At 46.0% G+C, this 17,950-nt stretch overlaps 1 protein-coding gene across 1 annotated transcript in view; it reads left to right on the top strand.

The window, feature by feature from the left end:
- Positions 1-17,950, top strand: part of LOC309832950 (large ribosomal subunit protein uL5-like) — a 480,093-nt gene that overhangs the window by 19,220 nt on the left and 442,923 nt on the right. The gene's annotated exons all lie outside the window — the stretch shown is intronic.

Below are 17,950 nucleotides of genomic sequence, written 5' to 3'. Positions count from 1 at the left end.
AAAGCTAGCGGCAGACGCTGAGCTCTGCTGGAATAAAGAAGGAAGATGACCACTGCTGAGGTCAGGGAAACTTCCCCGACTGCAGAGGAGCAGAAAGACTCCTTGGGGGTCAAAAAGGAGGGGGCGCCACCCCATAATAAGGGTGGACATACCGTCACAGGCCTCTGCTGTGGGATCCGTCTTAGTGAAAAGTTGAGCACACATGCTGGGGAGGATCCTAGGCCCAGTCAGGTGTGAAAAAAGAAACAAGATAATTGGCCAAAGGTAAACAAAGACCCAGAAGGACTGCCCTGTACAAGTGATTTAAATCACCTCTTTACTGTGCTCCTCATTAGGAAGGATGCCCACACCCTTTCTCTCTGCATGTGTATTTCAGCCTTGCTTCAGTCAAACACTTTCTCTCTGTGCTCTCCCACTTGTTGTGCTGTGTCTGCAATAATAAACTTTGTACTCCTTTGTACAGTTTCTGCCTCCTTGAAACATTCTTGCTTTCAAACCCGGCAAGAGCCAGGGCCACTTTACTTCCAGCCTCTAGCCCCTGGTGGTCTACTGGTTAAGATTCCTGGTTTTCATCCAGGCTACCCAGGTTCAATTCCTGGGCAGGGAACTAATATCTCTCTTTGGGACCGCTCACTGCAGTCTGGAAGTTCTAGATCAGGGTGTGGTGGTGTTGGTTCCTTCTGAGGCCTGTGAGGACAAAACCTGTTCCCTCCGTCTCTCCTAGCTTCTAACGGTTTGCTGGCAATCTTTGATGTTCCTTGGCTTGCTGCCTTTATCTTTACATGGCATTCTCTCTGTGTCCGAATTTCCCCGTTTTAGAGGGACACCAGTCATGTTGGATTAGGGCCAATTCTCATGATCTCTTTTTACCTTGATTACCTCTGGAAAGACCTTATCTCCAAGTAAAGGCACATTCTGAGGTAATGGAGAGGAGGATATCAACATATAAATTTTGGTGAGACACAGTTCAAACCGTAATACCACCTCTATGCTCCCAAGCCCAGGTAGCTCTCCCAAACTACAGATACGCGTAGTCATCATCTACCAGATTGCTCCACTTGAATGCCCCACATAGCTATGTTTTCTGGATTCTCAGTACTTTTTGCTCTGTTTGGGGGAATTTCCAGCCTCATCAGTCCCTTTTCCTCAGAAAGGTGTTTCCCAGTCTCTTTTGTGGTCAGGCTTAGGCCTGTGAGCTATTCTCCACCAATGGGACTCGCCCATATGAAACTTTGATTCAGAATGGCACAATTTGAGGAAGGAGGCTTGGCGTGGAAACCATTTTCCTGGCAGTGGCAGAGGTGAATTGTTTTCAGGGATACAGCATTTTCAAGTTGAGCTGAGCTCTTGATGCACAAGTGATAGCATTACCAGTGTAGCGGTGGTTATAATCAAATGGAGCTTCTGGTCGAAATGCAGATGGCGGCATTAGCACATCATGGCGGCAACTGCAGTAGCAGAAGCAGCAGTTTCTTCATCAGGCCAGGTTTTTGGTTTTCAATCCTTTTCTTGGAAGCTTAATCTTGAGCCAGTTTCTTCAGTTTCACACAGATTCTGTGGGCTATTGAGATTGTTTTAAATACATTTATTTTCTCTGTAATCAGCCAGGATCAGCTTCTGTTGCTTACAATTTAGAACCCTGATGCATGTAGACTTTAGTATTTTAAGGTGGTTTCTGGAAGTCACAGGCCCTAATCTGTGGGATTGACTGAGTGGAGGAGAATGGTAGTTAATGAGGTCCCCACGGCTGCAGCCTGGAAAGCTGGTGAGCTTTGTTATGCAGTGGCATTCGATCAAACTGTTTTTTGCTACATGTTGGGACAGAGCCATGCCAATCAGGGCTAGAGGAAATGGTAGAAAACATTTAGAAGGTTGCTGTGTACTGATTTCCTGCCCCTTTTCCATTAAGGAGTATGTGCCAGTTCAAGGGAGTAGGTCTACCAGCAAAGAGGGCATTGGGCGTTTCCTCCCCCGCTCCAGCCCTCCCCCATCTTTCATTTTGGATTGTCTCAAGACAAAGACCTTTAAGTGAGAAGTAGGTTGGCAGAATACAGAGGTAAAAAATCAGGTCTTCAGACTTAAGTCTGTAGGGGAGGCAGAACTGTATCTCTATTCTCGCAGGGTCTCTGGCTGGGCCTGAGAATTAAATTGACTAAGATTAATAGGAGAAAAGCACATGGATTTTTGTGTGGACATTTCCCATAGGAAAATGAAGACCCCCCCCCTTGACCTCCGCCCCCTTGACCCCCCCATCTAAGTTTATAAACTTAGTTGAACAAAGAGGAACAACTGTGGAAAAGTAAAACATATGGGGAGACCAAGGTAGGATGAGTTGTTTTAAAAAGGTCTGTTTGTATAGATTTCTCCGGCTTCCACCCCCCATCTCTGGTGGTAGGAATGTGTCTTTCCTCCTGGCATCTTGCACTAGGAAGTTATTTATCTCCTGCTTTCAGCAAGAAAAGTGCAATGGGTAGGGGGTGGGCACAGGTGGTCAGAGTGTCCTTCCTGTACCTGCTGCTTTTCAAATGTCTTTAGCTCAAAATAATCCTTATGGCAAAGTAGCATATTTGGGGTTGGCATATTCTGCCAATTTTCAGCTCTGGAAAAGAGCTGGGCAAGATCTTTTGATGAGGGTTATTCATAGAACTGAAACAAATAGAGGAAGCCTGCTAAGATCTTGAAGGTTTGGATTATCAAAGAATCCCCCAGGCTGTTCAGTACAGCCTGTGAAACCCCCAAGGCATTGATGGGACCTGATCTATGTGAGCAGCAGTGTCTGCTGAAGCTTGACAGCCTCCAGGAAGGGTATTCTTCCCAGTGCCCGAATCAGGTGCAGTCACAGGGATAGGGATAGAGTAGGATAAATAAATGTATTTTAACAAAAAATTCCACTTAGGGGACTAAAGACAGAGAGGGAAATTTAAGGGAGTTTGGGAGACTGTTGTAGGCTAATTACCACTCAAGAAAAGAATCCAGTAACCTAGTAACAATCTATGCTACCTCGAAGGAAGACCAGGCACACTCAAGCCACAAACCTGAAACACAGGACAATAGATATGGGGTCTGAATCTTGTTACATGAAGTCAGGAAGTTAATGGTCCTTGAAGAGTAGCATTTCTGCCTGTAGCCAACATAGGAATAGAGGTGAAAGGGGAAAAAAACTAAGTGAAAGGAGACATTATACTGAAACCTGAGATGAATTACCAGATTTTAGTATATGTTACCACCCTTCCGCTAATATACATGTGATTTAAATGGCGCCATGGCAGTCCCGGTTAGAACATATAGGGTTTAAGGAGGAACTAATGACATAAGCCTTGATATCTACACCCAAATGAGGAAGAAGGTGGTCTTCTCCCCCTCCCCACTTTTCTTTTGCTTATAAAAATAAAGTCCTCTCAGTCCTCGGGGTAGAGCCTTCTCACCTGCCCGCTTGTATCTCTCACAAGCGTCTCGTGCTAATAAACTTACTCTTTGCCTGCTGCTTTGCCTTCTGCTGAATTCTTTCTGCTCTGAGACAAAGAACCTGAGCTTCAGTAAGTCCAGACACCAGGTGAGTGGTTTCAAGTAAAAGACAGTGGGGGGACTTCCCTGGTGGCGCAGTGGTTAAGAATCCACCTGCCAATTCAGGGGACATGGGTTCGAGCCCTGGTTCGGGAAGATCCCACGTGCCGTGGAGCAACTAAGCCCGTGCGCCACAACTACTGAGCCCACGTGACACAGCTACTGGAGCCCACACGCCTAGAACCCGTGCTCTGCAACAAAGAGAAGCCACCGCAATGAGAAGCCCGCGCACCGCAGCAAAGAGTAGCTTCCGCTCGCGCAACTAGAGAAAGCCCAGGCACAGCAACCAAGACCCAACGCAGCCAAAGATAAGTAAATAAATAAGTGTATTAAAAAAAAAAAGACAGTGGGTTCAAGTTCCCTCTTAAGTCAGGGATCATGGGTTCAAGTCCCAATCTGAGTTTTGACTGGGTTCAAGCGCCATCTGAAAAGTGCTATCTGGTTTCAGTACGGAATAGCAAACAAGGAAAATCCTTCCAGAGGCCAGAACGAGGGCTGCTAAGGAGCTAACCAAGGAGTTCCACTGCCAGGACAGTGAATGCTCACTGTTCCTGCCCAGTGGGATTGTATGAGCGCCATGGACCAGGGGCAGCTGGGTGTTTGCCATGCTCCCCTCTTCCCAAAGAGGTTTGAAAATGTGATCAATCAATCACTGGTATGAGTGATCACTGAAGTTACGCCTATCTCTAGTTATATCTGTATCTACATCGGTAACTGCATTTATAACTCACTACTGTTGGGGAGAGAAACTAGTCTTTCAGCTTTAAGCTTATGGATCCTTGCTCAAGGGAAGCCACATCTTGACTCTAAGCCTCTAAGGATCCTGGACTTCTCACTGGAGTCGGTGACGAGATGGAACTTTGCAGCTGTATTTCTTGGGGAGGGGTAAGTGCTTTTTATTTATGGGAAGAAGGGTGTGTTTGAATGTTGGCTAGCCAAAGGGGTGGACTGTGGCAGAAACTGCTGCTTTTCTACCTCAAATCTACTCTCTCTTTATCTCTTTTTAACAGAGCCCTGATTTTGTTCAGGGTGGCAATGTGCCAGCGAAAGTACTGTCTGCTTCAGTCTCCGTTGCAGGCAGAGGTGGCCAGATGACACACAGACTTAGGGTTTCTGGGATGTTTTTGCTTTTCTAACAGTTTCCTCGTGTTTTCACCTCCTTCGTCTTCTGCTTGTCTGGAATGTAGCTGCTGGAGTTGGAGTAGCCTGTAGGTGACCAGGACACACAGGCGGGAGGGTGAAGCCCTACATGGTAATGTTGGCAACTGGAAAGACAGAAGGAGCATGGCTTCCTGATGGCAATGGGGTACAACTGTACCAGCTCTGGACTGCGTGCCTCTGGTCTTGTTATATGGGAAAAGGAAACCCCCATAGCCTTGGGTTTTTGTTTTTTTGCTGGGGAACACATTTTTAAATTGATACACATCCAAAATGAAACTCATCACTTTCTCCCTGAAATCCACTTCCCTTCCTGTGTTCCCTACTTGGTTCCCTTGACCACCATCTACTCAGAAATCAACATGCAACCCTTGACTTCTAACCTTTATTTGCCCCTCCCTCAATACCTAATAAATTTATTAGTTTTATTGATTCAATTTTTAAATCTCTCCCTATTACAAGTTGAATTGTGTCCCCCTAAAAGCTGTGTTAAACTCCTAGTCCTGGGCTTCCCTGGTGGCGCAGCGGTTGAGAGTCCGCCTGCCGATGCAGGGGACATGGGTTCGTGCCCCGGTCCGGGAAGATCCCACATGCCGCGGAGCGGCTGGGCCCGTGAGCCATGGCCGCTGAGCCTGCGCGTCCGGAGCCTGTGCTCCGCAACGGGAGAGGCCACAGCAGTGAGAGGCCTGCGTACCGCAAAAAACCCCCCACAAAACTCCTAGTCCCCAGAACCTCAGAATGGGACCTTATTTGGAAATAAGGTCGTTGCATATGCAATTAGTTAAGATGAGATCATGCTGAAGCAGGGTAGATCCTTAATCCAATACAACTGGTGTCTATAGAATACGACGTGAAGAGACAAAGACCCACAGGGAGAACACAGAGGCAGAAATTGGAGAGATAGAGCTGCAAGCCAAGGAACACAAGGATTGATGGCCCCACCAGACGCTAGGGCGAAGGAAGGAGGACTCTACCCAGAGTCTCCGAGGGAGCTCAGCCCTGCTGACACCATGATTTTAGACTTCTAGCTTCCAGAACTGTGAGAGAATACATTTCTGTTATTTAAGCCGCCAAATTTGTGGTACTGAGACAGGCTGGGACCTGGGACCCTTTGCTGGGACCTGGGATACTTTTGCTGCTGTGCTGCAATGCTTGCACCTGACACACCTCTCCTTGAGCAACAAAATACAAAGAAACTATATGGGATTAAAAATAACTGCCTGCATGGGCAGTTGGGACAAATTCTGGACCCCAAAGATACAAAGAGACCGAAAAACCCAAATGCCACTTTTGAAGAGCCTGGAGAAAAAACAGGGTGTCGGGAGCAAAAGCAGCGCATGCCCCCTGCACACAACACCACCTAAGCCACCCCTCTGGCCCGACCTCTGGACGCATCCCTACCCTCACCCCATGTAAGAAACAAGCTCTCCACCCCCTCGGTGACGGTTGGTGACGGAGCAAGCAAGGGAACATGTTTTTGTTCTCACTCCTCCCTGCTGCAGCAGAGGAGCCAATAAAACCATGCCTGAATTTCTGGTCTGGCCTCTAGTCAATTTCTATTGCTTGGGGAAGGCCAAGAACCCTGTTCGTAACAGTACTTTGTTACAGCAGCCTCAGGGTACTTACACACGCCCTAATGCATTCACACTCTACCAAGTCACCAGACTCTTGTTTTGCTGCAAGAGCCTCGGAACTGGTCCCCCAGCTTCCAGTGTTGCTTCCTTTCCATTCCTGCCCAACATAACAGCCTGAATGAGCTCTGTAATGTTCAAATTACTCACCTGTTTACACACGTTTCAATGGTTTCCCGGTACTCTAAAGATAAATTCTGAACTCCCTTACCTGATACAAAAGGCCCTGTGTGCCTTTCCATCATCAGCTAGTCCCATGCTTTTCAGCTACTTCCCATGCCTGCAAAATTCCCCCAGTGTTCCTACCCTGTTTGACCTCTGGGCTTTAATTCCCATTAGATGTCTCTTCTCCCGAGAAGCCATCCTCTACTCTCCCAACACTGATAGTGCCCCTGCTCTGTGCTCCCTTAAAGCCTGGTTCTTCCTGCATCAGAGCGTGGATCCCATTTATTACGATGCTCGCCTGCTTGTCTATCTACCTCCCTAGTCTGCAAACTCCCGGGAGCAGGGACTGTGTCTTCCCCAGCACGATAGCTTCAGTGACCAGCAGTGACTGCTCCATTTCCGGTGCTCAATATATTGGATTGAGGGGAGCAGAGGGCTGCCTGCTTTTATTGTCTTTCCCCTGAGTTTCAGATTTTGAAAGATTTTAACCAGTAAACACAATTTATTCCTTAAGTTAACCTATTGGGTCTTATCAGGGGATTCATGCATGGTTTTCTTTTCTTTCTTTCATTCTTTTTAATATTGAAGATTGCCTGAAGAACTTCTAAACTGTTTTCTTTTTGAGGAATAACTTGGGAGCCTAACAATACTGTTTTTTTTTTAACATCTTTATTGGAGTATAATTGCTTTACAATGGTGTGTTAGTTTCTGCTTTATAACAAAGTGAATCAGTTATACATATACATATGTTCCCATATCTCTTCCCTCTTGCGTCTCCCTCCCTCCCACCCTCCCTATCCCACCCCTCTAGGTGGTCACAAACCACCTAGCTGATCTCCCTGTGCTATGTGGCTGCTTCCCACTTGCTATCTATTTTACATTTGGTAGTGTATATATGTCCATGCCACTCTCTCACTTTGTCACAGCTTACCCTTCCCCCTCCCCATATCCTCAAGTCCATGCTCTAGTAGGTCTGTGTCTTTATTCCCCGTCTTACCCTTAGGTACTTCATGACCTTTTTTTTTTTTCTTAGATTCCATATATATGTGTTAACATACGGTATTTGTTTTTCTCTTTCTGACTTACTTCACTCTCTGTGACAGACTCTAGGTCTATCCACCTCAGTACAAATAACTCAATTTCGTTTCTTTTTATGGCTGAGTAATATTCCATTGTGTATATGTGCCACATCTTCTTTATCCATTCATCTGTCAATGGACACTTAGGTTGTTTCCATCTCTGGGCTATTGTAAATAGAGCTGCAATGAACATTTTGGTACATGACTCGTTTTGAATTATGGTTTTCTCAGGGTATATGCCCAGTAGTGGGATTGCTGGGTCGCAGTACTGGTTTTTGAATCTAGTCAATCTCCCTCCATTTAATAGAAAAGGGAACTGAGGCCCCAGAGGTGAGATGACTTGCCTGAGGTTGAAGTGCGTTAGTAATATCACGAGGTTAAGACTCAAGTTTTCTGACTTGTATCCAGGATTCTCTCTGCTCTTTCACAATAGCTAAGCCAATTGTGTGTTGGTGCAATGTTTAACAACCGACTCTCTAGGGGAAACAAAAAAGAGCCTGGGTTTAAAGCATTTGTCGGTTTCTGCTGAGTAAATGCTCTCATCTTGGCTAATTTCAAGCCACCTCTGTGAAGTCACTGAACAGGAGAATTGGTTCAAGCAGGCTCCAAACTCCACACTCTCTGCTTTCTTAAAGGTTTGTAGTTGGAGGCTTCAGCCCCTCGGAAAGTGGCCGTTGCCAGAACATGATAAATGCTGGCAATGAAGTGATGTAAACGGCTATAGATAAAAGTACCGGATCCCAAAGGAATGACCTGCTGAAAATATGACAAGATGGAAAACTCATATGAATAGAAGGTGCTGTTCATTGTCATGTGTTGGAACCAAAAGCCTGTGATAACCTCTGCAAACACGAGTTAAATGAAATAGAAATACAAGTCCCGAAACAGTCCCATCTCCCCTCAGTAGCTTTTCTGATTTATCTCAGGCAGAAATAATTCCTCCTTCCTTAGTAGTTCCCATATATTTATAATCAGTTGCTTTTTTTTTTAAGAATTGCCAACAGAATGTATCCAAAGTCCCTAGCTTGGCAAAGAGGCCTTTTACCAAATGAATTTTCAAAGGAGGTGGGGTGGGGCGGCAGGAGGAACACAGGCTGTGGGGCTTGTCAGCTCTGGGTTCAACTCCTGTCCCACTACTTAATGCTCTGCGGCCTCAGGCCAGTGTCCTGACCTCAGTTTGTTCATTCTCGGATACATTCCTTGTAAGGCTGACACAGGATGAAACAATATAAGACATGTCAGGTGCCTAACACGCCACCTGGCACAGTCTAAGAAGGCAAGAAATACCTGTTCTCTCCTTTGACAGGTTAAACATTTCCTGCCTGTACAAACCGTCTGTACATTAAAAAAAAATTTTTTTAATTAATTAATTAATTTTAGTTTTTTGGCTGCGTTGGGTGTTCGTTGCTGTGCGTGTTCAGGGCTTCCTCTAGCTGCGGTGAGTAGGGGCTACTATTCGTTGCGGTTCACGGGCTTCTCACTGCGGTGGCTTCTCTTGTTGCAGAGCACGGGCTCTAGGTGCGCGGGCTTCGGTAGTTGTGACACAGGGGCTCGTAGTTGTGGCTTGTGGGCCTAGAGTGCAGGCTCAGTAGTTGTGGCACACGGGCTTAATTACTCTGCAGCATGTGGGATCTTCCCAGACCAGGGCTCGAGTCCGTGTCCCCTGCATTAGCAGATGAATTCCTAACCAATGCACCACCAGGGAAGTCCCCATCTGTACATTTTTAAGACCTTGTTTTCCTGTGAATTAATAGTTCATTTGCTCAGTCTCCTAACAAATATTTAGAGAGAGAGAAATGCCTCTGTGCATCAAATCTCTGATTACATTGTCTTTAATATCTAGTGATTTTGCAGAACATGGACACAGGTAAGTTCTTGGACTCGGGTCAGGGTAGCAAGTAAGAACCCAGGAAAGTTGTTTTTAAATGTGGACCAAAGTGCAGAAGGGCAGTAATGAGGAACCTGCTCACGATTAAGCCTCACTAAATGAAGACTCTAACTGTGAGCTGCCGTAGTGGAACCCCACTAAGGGCTGGGCACCTACCTCACAGCCTTAAACCCACTCCTTTAACCCTCCCATTAACCCCACAGTGGTAGAATTATCCCCATTTTGCTGATGAGAAAGCTGATGTACAGAGAAGTCCATGCTCCGTCATGTTCCTTGTGCACTTCTACTATGTGCCAGGCACTGTTCTAGGCATTGGTGAGAGAGCATGGACAGACAAAAATCCCCGCCCTTGTGGAACTGACACGAACAAGACAACAAACGAGATGAATAAGTGAAATGTCTCATATGTCAGGTGGTGCTAAGTGCCCTGAAGAGAAATAAAGCAGAGCAGGCGTTTGGGGCAGGGGAGGCTGCAGTTTGATGTAAGGTTACCGGGAAAGGTCTCAGGGAGAAGGTGACCTCTGCGCAAAGAGGGGAGGGAGTGGGCCAAGTAGATAACTGGCTCAGAAACTTGCCTGAGGTTACTAGGAAGTATCACTGGGCACTGGAAGGGCTGTTTGTCAGGCTCTAAAGCCAGGGCTCTCATTTCATCAGGCCTCTTTTTTCAAAAAGCAGCGCTGCTGTTCTCCAAGCAGGGTGTGTGTACAAGTCTGTCTGTCTGTCTGTGAACGTGTTATATTTCCCTGGGGCTGATCGTGTGGGGGCCCAAGCTTCCCTGACAGCTCCCAGGGCCTCAGGCCTCACATTATTGGTTTTCATGGAAACTTGGCAGCTTTCTCCCCCCACCCCACCCTTTGCCCTGCACCACATTCCGATGGCTTTATTTGTGTGCCTTGGAGGCTGGCCAGGGCTGGGCCTGGGACAGGTTGCCATGGCGATCTCCCACTCCTTCCAGATAGAACTTCTCAAGGATGTTGCCTTTGGGCCTGAAATAGTTCAGGCCTGCTCTCCGGCACAGCAGGAAGAGCTGAGTTAGGAAACCCCTTTCAATCAGCTTTTGAACTTGCACAAACCCAACCCTGGGTGAGAAAGACTTCTGGGGGTTGTTCTCCAGGGCACCCCAGGTTTGGGATTGGGAATGGTTTTCCTTGGGCTACTGGAATAACTACTATCAGTTGTTACATACCAGGTGCTGTATTCAGAGCCTGCCTCTGAGACCTGCAGAAACAGAACAGTTTTTTAAAAGCTCAACTTTACTGATGAATCTGCATCCAATAAAATGCACCCATTTTAAGTGCACAGTTCAATGAGATTTGACAATGTATATACACTTGGGTAATGACCACTACAATTAAGATATAAAACTTTTCCATCACCCCCCAAAGTTTCTTCCTGCTGCTTTGCAGTTATCCTCCCACCTCCCCAACCTCTGGGCCCAGGCAGCCACTGATCTGCTGTCTGTCACCATGGATTCATTTTGCCTTTTCTAGAAGTTCATGTAAATAGAGCCATCTAGTATGTGCACTTTTGTGGCATGTGTCTTTTGTTCAGCATAACGTTTTTGAGATTCATCTGTGTGGTTGCCTGTTTATTCCTTTTTATTGCTGGTGCTATTGTATGGAGTGACTGTAACAGAGAACAAGCCTGACTCCATATTGGATCTAGTCCTTTAGCGCTAACCCTTGAGCTCTGTTGCCTGTGCTGAGTCATGCTGACTCTGCACCTTTGTGAAAGAATGTTGCCTGTAGCCTGAAATATACAAGATAGCCCATCCTCAAGGCTCTGACCTTTAAATGTGTAACACTTTTCCATTCCTATAGACATGAAAAGTTGCAGAACAGAGAATAACATTTGTCTTGTGGGAGGTTTATAGGAACACGGTGACCTGACCTACAGGGACAGCTGCAGGAGCAAAGGGTTCCAGCACCAAGAAGTTCACAGCAACCAGCTACCTCCTTCCCCCGCCACCCCCCCAGCCCACCCTCCCCTTTTAGTAGAAAAGAAGCCTGAATTCTAACTCGGGTAAGCTGGTTCTTTGGGACACTACACTTCTTGGCCTCCTGGCTTTCTGAGTAAATTCACTCTTCCTTGTCCAACAACTTGTCTCTTGACTTGCTGGCCTGTTGTGTGGTGGGCAGTACAAGCTTGGACTCCGTAATGTGACCACAGCTCGTCCATTCTCTTGCAGATAGACATCTGTGCTGTTTTCCGTGTTTAGTTATTGCAAATAAAGTTGTTATGTACATTTGTGTATAAATCTTGTGTGAACATGTACTTTAACCTCTTCTGGGTAACACCGGGAGTGGAATGGCTGGGTCATGTGGTAAATACTGTTTAACTTTAGAAGAAACTGCCACATAGCATGTTTTGAGGTAGCACTGACTGGGTGCAATTGGTTTTTGCTCACAGGGACTAGAACTAGTGAAACTGAGCTCCCCTAAAACCGAGTTCCCATGCTGGGTTTATGATTAACCTCTCAGTTCAAAACTGTATTCCCTTCATTATCCCACCCCCTTCCCCTCAGGATTGAGGAGTATCAAAGAAAAGCAGGGATTGAAACTGAGCAGGATTCTGTGGGGCCTTCCCAGGTGCAAAAGCCCCTCTGTGTCCCCTGTTTCTTGATTGTCGAAAGAGGCTTTAGTCTCCTAGGACTTCCCTGAGTTCCAAAGAACAGAATCAAGCAATTACTAATTAAGGAGGTGAGGGAATGAAGAAAAAAAGGAAAAGCAGTCTAGAAACAATAGTTCAGTGGATAAAACAGAGTCCTAGTTCTTCCTCAAGGGATATACATAACTATCTGATGCATATTTTTGAGTTGTTCTTCAGATACTGAGACCCCCCCCCCCCACACACACACATACTCAGATGGAGGATGGTGACTCCTTGCTGACCACAATCATGTAGATCCTAGACTGGTTGCCACCAGAAGGTTGATGATTAAGATTCCTGAAACACCATCCTGTTACCTCATCACAAACCAATCAGAAGAAAGTCTGTGAGCTGCAACCCTCACCCCAAATGTGGCCTTTAAAAACCCTCCCCGAACACCATCTGGGAGTTTAGGTCTTTTGAGCATGAGCTGCCCATTCTCCTTGCTTGGTGTCCTGCAATAAAAGCTGCACTCTCCTTTACTGCAACCTGCTGTCGGTAGATTGACTTTGCTGTACATTGGGTGAGTGGACCCATGTTTGGTTTGGTGACACTACCAATACCTTGTGAGAAGGGTAGAGCAAGGATTTCAAGGTAGCAAGAAGGGAGAGCAGGGTCCTTTATCAGTGAGTAACTTGCCTGCCTATTTAGGGACGTTTCCATGGATACCTACTGGTAGGTAGCTAAGAACAGGTGGGGAAAGAGTCAGGTAGTGAAGTGGCCACAAGGAAGAATGTTTAAGGGCAGTAGTGTGACTGGGTGAAGGGGGATTGGGGGTACTTTAGAAAGATGTGTGTGTAGTGGGGAGGGGACTCAATCACACACCCCAAAATCTCAGTACAAAGTCTGGTTTTCAGTGGTTGACAGTTCTCCTTAAGGCAGCTTGCTTTTCTGCCCCATTTTCCACTTCTGAATATCCACTACTGTCCAGGAGAAAGGAAGGCAAAAAGAGGAACACATATCTGCTGTATCTGCTCTCTCTCTCTCAGCACTAGACATACTTTTCTTATTTAATCCTCCCAAACACTTGGCAAGGTCTGTGTTCTTCATCCAGTCTTGGAGACCAAAAGTATTTTAATGAATAGTTGTAGATAATCATCTAAGGAGGGTGTTAGGTGGAGTTACTGCTCTTCATAAGAAAGGAATAGCTGGACCTGGGGGGTGAGGCTGGAGGGGCATCAGCAGCTAAGAGGGTGAAGAGGGGCTGGAAGATATAAGTGAGAGAGACAGAGAGAGGGACAACTGTGGCAGCTGCTAAAGGGAGAGGAATTTGAAGAAAGAGCTGAAGGCTGTAGAGAATGCCACCACAAAATATGACTGTAGGCGTTTAGGCCATGCCGCGGCCCAAAGTATGCTGCTTTGATATATCTATTATTTTGAACTGTAGGCATTTGAAAAACAACAAATGCACGGACAGGCTTTCTCTGAACTCCCCTATCTGCCTAAAGATAAATCCTCCCAAAGAAACTCAGATGTCATAAATCCCCTCCCTGGGAATTTCGTTAACAGGGGAAGATTCATTCTTATCATAGGAGAGGAGACTGGATGTCAATACCACACCCAGGTAACTTTGTCACAAACTATCTTATCTCCCACATATTCTTCTAAGAGCCCATTCATCTTTCCACCAAATTACATACTCTCCCCTAAGAGGCCTACATCCCCTTACCTCTTTCCCTATGAACATAGTATTTAATCCTGAATTCTAAAGCCACCTCTTTGGGGTGCTCATTTTTCCTGGGTATCTCCCATGTATACATGAGCCATACATGTTAATAAACTTCTGTTTGCTTTTTTCTTTTATGCTTTTCTCTATTTTTTATTACAAGGGTCTCAGCTAAGAACTCATAAGTGTAAAAGGCAAATTATTTTTCCTCCCCTACAAAGCCAAGATTTGGGGGAAGTTTTGCTATGTGATGTGTACTATAATTCCAGGAAAAATACTCATTACTCATTTTTGCCTTCAGAGGTGTGTGTGTGTTTTAATGTGATTATGTTTGAAATTGATTTTAAGTCTTGAGTGGGTTCATAGAGGCTCAGTTACTTGTAAATAACATGTAAATGGAGAAACAGAATCATTGAGTGAGTAATTTGCCCAAGGTCACACAGCTGGATCCAGATTTGAACTCAGTTTCCTGACTCCAGTGTTCTTTCCCAACCCACTGCACCGTTTGCTGAGGTTCTAGGAACTTGCCTTGGGTGCCAAGATAAGACACTGTCCTCTGTTTTGTAATTCCCCATTTTTTTTCAGTGATTCCATCTACAGATGGATGGCTGGTCTACATAACTTGTGAAGTAAATGAGAATATGTCAAAATATCCCTTTTTAATGTAAGAATTATTTTGAGCTGAAGGCAATTAAGAAATAGCAAATGCAGGAAAAGCTCTCTATACCTTTCCCAGTTCTGCTTAAAGGCAGGATATAAATTTTCCTTTACTATGACCCTGGACTCTTATCAGACCAGAGACAAACATTACTGTAAACAAACAAACAAACCAACCAACCATTAATTTTCCCCCATGTATTTACTTTCACACAGCTTGTTGCCCTTTGAAGCCTAAAACTTCTTTCTTTTGACCTGCCATTGCTCTACAAATCTATTGTTCTTTGTTGAAGAACAAAGATAAGCTACATAAGCTACCTAAGCCTGAGTTCTAAGTTACCTCCTTAAATTACTCATCTCTGAGTTTCTCCCATGTTTATATGAAATATACATGTTGACAAAATTCTGTTTGTTTTCTCTTGTTAATCTATCTTTTGTTACAGAGCCCCAACTGAGGAACTTAATTAAGATGGGTAGAGGAAATATTTTTCCTCCCCTACACCGGACCTCTGAAATTCACACATGTGGTGTTTGAATCACAGAAGACAAAACAATATCTGCCTGCAGAAGTCTGAGTAAGAAACTCACATCCCTGAGTCCCAGTTTACAGCTCTCTCCGCATGTTGAGCTTCGCCTACATATGGTATTCGTTTTCTTATTCTCACCGTGTGATGAATATGCTACCTGAACAGAGGGAGAGAAGGTGAAGGAAGGCCTAGGGCTTCGGAACTGGAAGTGGTGTCCAAGATAACTTAGCCTGATTCCCTCATTTTAGAATGAGGGAAGGTCTGAAGCCCAGAGGTGGGACGTGCCTCCCCCCTCCACCCCTCCTCTCAGGTCCTCCCCCATTTATGCCACCAGCATTGACTTATTTTTAAGCCTCCTCTGTGAACTTTCTCAGTCTGTCCCAGCGTGCTCATTCCCCGCCCCGCCCCATAAAATTGTCCATTTGCTTCTTTATGCCTTTCCTCTCTCTGCTGTCAGTGGTCTGTTTGCATGGCTGTCACCGTTAGGCCGGGAGCTTTCTGAGGGCAGGGACAATGTCTAGCTCAATTTTTTGATCCTAATGCCTAGCACAGTGCCTGGTATATAGCCAAGTACTCAATGAATTTCCTTTTATTATAAATGTAATGCACGTTTATAAACTCTCAAACATGTGGAAAGTATGCTTCCCTCTCCCGCAGCTCCTCTCTCCAGCCATCATTCAGTCTCTTTTGTGACCTTCCAGACATTTTCTCTGCATATAGAAAGCATACATAGGTTTACCCATCTTTAAAAACGTAACCCTCTTGCTATAGAAATGATTGTTGCTTATTTCTTTTTCCCAGTACAAATGTAAACAAATAAAGCGATTTTGTCCAAATTCACTTATCTGTTTCTGTGTAATTAGCCATTCTCAAGCTCAGTGACTTATAACAACAATCATATTATTTGCTCAGGTTTCTGTGGGTCAGCTATTTGGGCTGCGCTGGGCGGCATTTCTGCTGGTCTTGGCTGGGACTGCTCATACAACTGCAGTCAACTGTTGCGTTGGTTGGGGCCTCAGCAAGGGTGATTCTCTGCTCTTGGGTCCCCTGTGAGCCTTTACGGGATTCCACTGTCAATTCTATTCTTGAGAATGGGCCAGGGATTGAAGATGGCAGGGAGCAGGGCCCCTTCTCAGTGACACACTAACACTTAAGCTTCCCTGCTCTCCTCCCCAACTCATCTCTCTCCTCTCAATCCTGCAGCTGGAAAAACTGCTTTTACTTTCTTGCACGTTCTTCTGAATTTATTGAGACATAAATATTGTGCTTTGAATCTTTCATGACTTAGGTTTTAAAATTCAACAGCCTTTTCCCCTCCCCACCCCCACCCTCTTTTTTTCAAATATGACCTTGGCCATAAATTTCAAAGGTCTATTTTGAAACTAAAAAAGCTAAGAATTGACTTTCTGTTTTGCTGCATTCTCCATGACTTCCTGGAGGGTAAGCTTCAAATGCCCTAGCTGCTTCTTGATGAGGGGAAGGATTCAGGAACAAAAACCACACTGGATAACACTGTAAAACTCTACCCTCCTGCATGGTTAGAGCTGTTTATTTACATAGGCCTAGGTGCACCAGGGAAAATAATTTGAACTTTGCTCTCACTTGGGGGTTGAATTTACCTGGGCATGTTTGGTGTCGGGGTGGGAATAGACTGGGTGGGGGGTTAATGGATCCACATCAGCTCACTTGTAGGTGGAATTGTGTTCCCCGGGACAGGCGACAATAGGGAAGAAGGAATGTGGCCATGCCAGGCTCGGCTATGGGGCCTTGGACAGGTGTGGGCGGTGGCTCCTCCACACAGGGTGAGGCAGTAGCTGGAACTCTTGCTAGTGGCTCATGGTTACACTGGGGAAGGAAAAAGCTCCTGGTGTAAAAGCTGAGAGTTGTGGCACCAGAAACCCAAGCAAAGAGAAAGTTGAGTCCTTCCCCTGCCAGCAGCTGATAAGCAGGCTGCAGAGTCAGATGTCCAAGTGGCATTTGGGGTGGTGCTGTTGGCAGCTTGTGGACAAGAATTGAGGTGGGTGGCAGGCGGGCAGGTAGCAACAGCAAGGTCGGGAGCCCAAGGGTGTGGATCTGGGTGATAGGTAAGGAGAAATGCAAGAACTCTTGGCACACGATGACTGCATCCAAACCCCTACACTAAGAGACGCGACCAACCCTAGCATGGCTTCTAGCAGCCTAAGGCTGTGTCCCTGAGACCTCAGAACCCGCTTTTGAGTTCCTTCCTGTCTGGAAAAGCTCAGGGCTGTCAAAAGAATTTACTGTTTGTTTTAGCCAATGCCTGACCTAGGTCTCTGAAGGCTTATTCTCCTTCTGTCCCTTTGAGATGTATATGTAACTCCTACAACTCAGGAGTGTCTTTTCCAAGGACCTGAGAGTCATCCCTTTGAAAGGCACTCATCAGGAAGGATAGGGCCTCCAGTCTCCCAGTCTCTCCCCTCCCTACTCCCTCATTCTCCCTTTAAAATGCCCTAGTCACCTCTGCGCAAAGTGCGTGGAGCTCAGCAATACCCCTACTGTCGGTAGTTACTGAATAAAATCTGTTTTTGCCGTTTTAACTCATGTCCAGCTTTGTTTATCTTTGACAGTTGCTAAGGAATTGGCAATGGCCTGGGAAACTCAAAGCTACGGACGGATGAGTGGCGAGTCACAGGTGTGCTGGTGTCCAGGCCAATGTGACAAGGACCGATGGACCAGTGCCTTGGGCAGCATTGGTTTGGGCGGCGTTTGAGGACACAGTGGGGGCTGCAGACGGGGGGCTTTGGTCCAAGAGGAGCAACAAGATGTGCAGTCCGGAGTGGTTGGCTGTCGGCAGAGAACATGGGAGACGCCACCTCCTGGCAGCCCTGGAAGAGATACAAGAGGGGGCCAGGAACCCCAGAAAGGAGGCAGCTGGCATCCTTCTCCTTCACACGTGTCAGTGTTGGACCACAGTCTCTCTGTTGATGGGACCACATTTGTGCACA

The sequence above is a fragment of the Grampus griseus genome (genome assembly GCF_964374135.1).
Source record: "Grampus griseus genome assembly, chromosome: 1".
Taxonomy (NCBI): domain Eukaryota; kingdom Metazoa; phylum Chordata; class Mammalia; order Artiodactyla; family Delphinidae; genus Grampus; species Grampus griseus.
This window is presented reverse-complemented; position numbering and strand designations above follow the sequence as displayed.